We start from the raw sequence: 5503 nt of genomic DNA, 5'->3' as shown, positions 1-5503 counted from the left end.
TGCTCATGTTTCTCCTCCCAAGGAGCTGTGGCATGGTTCCTTCCTCATTACTAATAATACTTGCTTATCTTGTTACCTGCAGAAAAAAGGTAAGGAAAGGACTAAGTTTTCCCTTTTGTACCAGTGGCTATTTGTGTGTTTCTAAAACAAGCATGATTGAGGTTGCTTTTGCCTTTGGCCACTGTTCTTGGCAATTATAAGCAGTGTCTCAAATGCATTTAGGTGCTGAGCTAATTTTCTGTTTTATTGATCAAATGATATTTCTGTTCTCTGGAACACATTTAGAGCACTCAAGGTAGGTGTGACCCAGAGTTTTAATTAGACACTAGTTAAAATCTAATTTCTAGCAACCCATATGATCATTTGGGGCAAGTTTCTTTGAGGACAGAGTAGCCTAGTGGAAGCCGTCAGCCAAGCAGTCCTGGGTTTGAATCCTAGCCCGTGATCACTGCATGCTGTTGGGCAGGTTCATTGAAGTCAGTTTTCTTTCATATGAAGAGGGGGTAATAGCAGCTACTTCACAATGTAGTTCTTTAGGTGAGAGGGAAGAAGCTGAATGGAGCAGCTCAGAGCTTACCTCTAAGACTAGGTGCTCAGGCCGAATTCAAATTCTGCCACATAGAGGCTTGTGGTTCTGAATGAGTTACCTAATATCTTTGAGAATCATTTTCCTTACCTGAAAAGTAAGTAATAGTTCCTGCCTGATAGGATTACAAAGAACATCAAAGGAGAATTCGTCCCATTCTTCAACACTAATTGTTTGAGTACCACTTCCACATATTTTGCTATGTTTCTATCTCATCTTGTATGCTTATCACAAATCTTGCTACATTGACACCACTTCTACTATCACTTACTTGATATTTTCATTTAGTTAATTTCATTAGGTAAATATTTATTGACAGTCTATTTTCTAGAAACTGTGGAGGTTTTGAGGGTATAGCAGTTTACAAATAGGGCCAAAGCTCCTGCCCTCATGTGGTTCATGTCTCAAGTAAATTTGTTTTAAACAGACACTTGATATCACCTCCATTAATTGGAAAACAATGTCAAATGGAAAAGATGGTGACTTGAATCAAAATTGTGAAAGCAAAACAATGTTGGTCTTTACAAATTCTAGCTAGATACAGTCTCCCTTTCTTTGTTTAAAAAATAGATTTTTCACTTTTAGAGGGGTGTTTGAGACATACTAGTGCCACACTGCAGCCTCTCCTTGATGTTATTGGGAAAATCAATAAAGAACCAGAAAGGGGGCAGTTTTTCTCACTGTGGGATTCAGTGTTGTTTTATTCTATGGGCCCAGTTGACTCCAAGTTGACTGCACTTATCGGCAGGTGCACAGGACAGGTTCCACACTTTGGTGTCCCCACTCGGATTCACATAAAGCAGGTTAACACAGTCCCAGGCACAGAGCTCAGAGGGAGATAACTTTTGGCTGCAGCAATATTCATCATAAAAGAGGGCACATTCTTCTGTGCATCTGCATGGATAGGAAAGGTCTGGGTATCCTCTGCAGGGTTATTAATTACACATAGATTTCACGTGTGTTTTCACGAGGCTGCGATTTCATGATTGCATCTTAGAATGTGCCTTCAGAGCTCTGAGAGCTCCTGGGCGTCTTGTCTTTGTATCATTTGGCTCCTCGTACTAAAAGCCACATCCTGTTATGTTTGGTTGCTAGGTGGAGAAATGTTATCATGGGCTTCAGCAATAATTTATCCACAAGCTCAAGGAGTTGTCATGTTCTCTGACAGTGAGCTGCAGTACTTTATCAGCTCGCCTGTAAATCAGGCGTGTGTGGGTGCGCATGCCAGCACTGTTTGATCTCTCGCAGACACTGTAATAATCTGCTTTTGTCTGATTGATTCCTTCACATCACCATGCACATTGCAACAGAGAGTGGAGTGCCCTCTGTTTATCTCGGCTGGTCATCTGCAGGAGGCCAACAGGGCAGAAAATGCTCTTCGTGTGGAGATGTAAGAGTTTTTGGAATTAGGGCCTTTCCATCATATCCCCGAGCTGGTTTCGTTCAATAAATCAATGATAGCAGAATTGAATGCACCATAAATACCTCAAACCATATCTCTTACAAGAATGTAAGAGTAATTCATAGAAACAGGAAAGGTAACTTTGTGAGAAAGAATTACGACCCCTACAAGCCACAGACATTCAGGGCTTTTTACTGCCTGTGTTCACATCTCACCCCTTGAACTTTGGGGGAAAACGAATACACTGCTGGCGGGTGTTTGCTTCCAGAAAGTGCAGCAGGTAAAATGGAGTAGAACAGATGCTGTCGAGACTGATCACTGCTTTTCATCTGACACTGAGCTTTTCTCAATTTCTGTTGGCTTGTGTTACGTGTGGTCCGACTTCAGCCCTGATGTCAAGGGATGCATCCCATCATCATAATGGAGCAATTTGGACTCTGTCATTTGGTGGTTTATGAGTTGCCCTTTTGCCACCCCCACACCAGACCCACCCTTCCACGAGGATTGTCAACCTTTCTGATGCTTTAAATGTCTTCCCACCAGGCAAGCCGAGTCCCTGTTTCCTGGGCTCCTAATTGCTGACAGGTAGTTTGGGACACATTTTGGCATCTCCAGCCCCCAGAAGTTGGGCTGAAATCCGTGAGCTGATTACTGCCTTGAGTGTGGCAGCAGCTTGCTGTGCTGTGACCCAGGAGCCATCCCCAGCGTCCACGCCTGCCCCAGTTGAAAGCAGAGGTCAAGCTGTATTGTAGATGTGATTGACTAAAATCCCATCGGAGAGGAGGATTGTGTCGTAGCATCCCCCTCTTGGATGGCGGCAAGATGAAATTACATGAGGAAGCCTTTCAGCACAGAAATGAATGTAGCTCTAAAAAAAACAAAAACAAAAACAAAATCAAAAATAAAGACAGCTTGAGTTGACTGTTTAGTGCAATCGAAGGCATGCAGTTGTTCTTATTTTCATCATAGTAGTCAATAATATTAATGATTATTTATTCCACTCCTATTGTGTGCTCAGACATAATTCAGTTACCTGATAGACACTATTACAAACCGTATATATTAGTGGTTAGAGCACAAGTAGGCAAACGACAGCCAGTGGGCCAAATCCAGCTAGTTACCTGTTTTTGTCAGTAAAGTTTTATTAGAACACATCCACACTCATTTATTTACATATCATCTATGACTGCTTTTCCCTACAACAGCAGAATTGAGTAGTTGTGACAGAGACTGTGTGGCCTGCAAAGGTGAAAATACTATCTGGCGACCCTTTAAAAAACATTTGTTGTTGACACTTGAGTTAGAGGATTGCTTTGGTGCCAGACTGCCTGTTCAAACCCTGACTTTACCACTTAACAGCTGTGAGACATTGGGCAAGTTACATAACCTCTTTAAACCTTGGTTTTCTTTCGTGTAAAATGGAGATTATAATAATGTTGGCCAGGCACGGTGGCTCATGCCTGTAATCCTAGCACTTTGGGAGGTTGAGGTGGGCGGATTGCCTGAGCTCAGCAGTTCGAGACCAGCCTGGGCAACACGGTGAAACACCATCTCTACTAAAATACAAAAACTTAGCCGAGTGTAATGGTGTGCGCCTGTAATCCCAGTTACTCAGGAGGCTGAGACAGGAGAATCACTTGAACCTGGGAGGCGGAGGTTGCAGTGAGCCGAGATTGCACCACTGCACTCCAGCCTCGGTAACAGAGTGAGACTCCATCTCCTAAATAAATAAATAAAAATAATGTTTATCTCACTGAGTTGTGGTGGTGTAATGAGCACTGCCATGGTTTGAATGTGTCCCCCAGAAGTTCGTGCGTTGGAAACCTAATCCCCAAATTTATGTTGATGGTATTTGGAGGCAAGGCCTTTGGGAGGTAATTAGGATTAGATGAGGTTATCAGGGTGGGGCCCTGTTGAGAGGACTAGTAGCTTTATAAGAAGAAGAGAGACCTGAGCTGACATACTGTTGCCCTCTTGCTGTGTGATGCCCTCCACCATGTTATGACACAGTAAGAAGGCCCTCACTAGATGCCGGTGACATGTTCTTACACTTCCCAGCCTCCAGAAACATGAGCCATATAGACTTCTATTCTTTATAAATCACCCACTCTGTAGTATTCTGTTATAGCAACAGAAAACGGACTAAGACAAATATGTTAGCCATAACTCAACTGGTAACAGTATTCTCTCTGAACATCCTGTAATTTGTTCTCTTGTGCCCACTCTGAGCAGATACATCTGTTCTTCGCCTGGCATTTAGGTGCTGATGTCCTGCATGTTTTGTACCTGTGCATTTGCTTGCATGAATTTATGGGAGTGGACATGTGCAGCCCAGAACATTTGAGAAAGATCATGGCAGAGTTACAGGCTTTGCAAACCATGATGCTTTTTACAAGTACTTTAAATATATTCTCAAAGTTAGTTGAAGGGTTTATTCCAAAGTCTGCACAAAATCCAGTTAGCCTGGCTGTTCAAATTAGTATGACAGTGGCCTCAGTGGTGCTACGGGATGATTTACAACATATTTGAGAGTACATATTTGCTCTTTACAATTTTAAGAGGGCTTAGACCTAGTTTAAAAAAATTGAAGGTTAAGTTACCTATGTGAAACCTTCAACTCCTGAAAACTGGATTTTGAAATCCATGCTTTTATACTCTATCATAGGAGTCACAACATTTTTCTGTATAGGGCCAGAGAGTACCTGTTTTAGGCTTGCATCTGTTCAACTCTGCCACTGTAGCACAAAGCAGCTATAGACAATATGCACACAAGTGGTTTAGTGTTGCTGTAACAAAATATCTCAGGCTGGGTAATTATAAAGAAAAGAGGTTTATTTGGCACACAATTCTGATGACTGCAAGCTTCAAGTTTGGGCAGCTGCTTCTGGGGAAGACTCTTACTGCTTCTACTCATGGTGGAAAGAGGAAGGGGAGCAGGTGTGTGCAAAGAGATCACATGGTGAGAGAAGAAGCTAGAGAGCGAGAGCAACCAAAAAAGCCAGGCTCTTTTTAACAACCCACTCTTGGAGAAACTAGTCCATTCCTGTGACAGTGAGAACTCACTCACCCCTATGGGAGGGCATTACTCTATTCATGTGAGCTCCATGGACATAACCCCAACACCTCTCACTACTTCCCACCTCCCAGCACTGCTGCATGGGGGCTCAAATGTCATCATGAGTTTTGGTGGGGGTTGGACCACATCTAAACCACAGCAAATGGGTATTCCTATAAAACGTTGCTTACAAAACAGGTGATGGGCTGTTGGCCCAATCAGCCAATCTTGCTCTACCGTATCTTTAAAAACTCATATTTAGTCCTTGTCCTCAGTTCCTTATGGGTATTAATTTATTAATCCTAACAAGGATCTTAGGTGGTAGGTATGTTGATAACTTCATCATTGACTTTTATAGGTGAAAAGTTGAGGGACAAGGAGGTTAAATAATTTGCCCAAGATCCACAGGGCTTGAACTCAGCCTATCTGGTCTCAGAGCTAGTACATTGAGGCACCATTC

This window comes from Theropithecus gelada, chromosome 10 (assembly GCF_003255815.1).
Source record: "Theropithecus gelada isolate Dixy chromosome 10, Tgel_1.0, whole genome shotgun sequence".
Classification (NCBI taxonomy): Eukaryota; Metazoa; Chordata; class Mammalia; order Primates; family Cercopithecidae; genus Theropithecus; species Theropithecus gelada.
The sequence above is the reverse complement of the archived record's forward strand: the minus strand, read 5'-3'. Positions refer to the sequence as shown.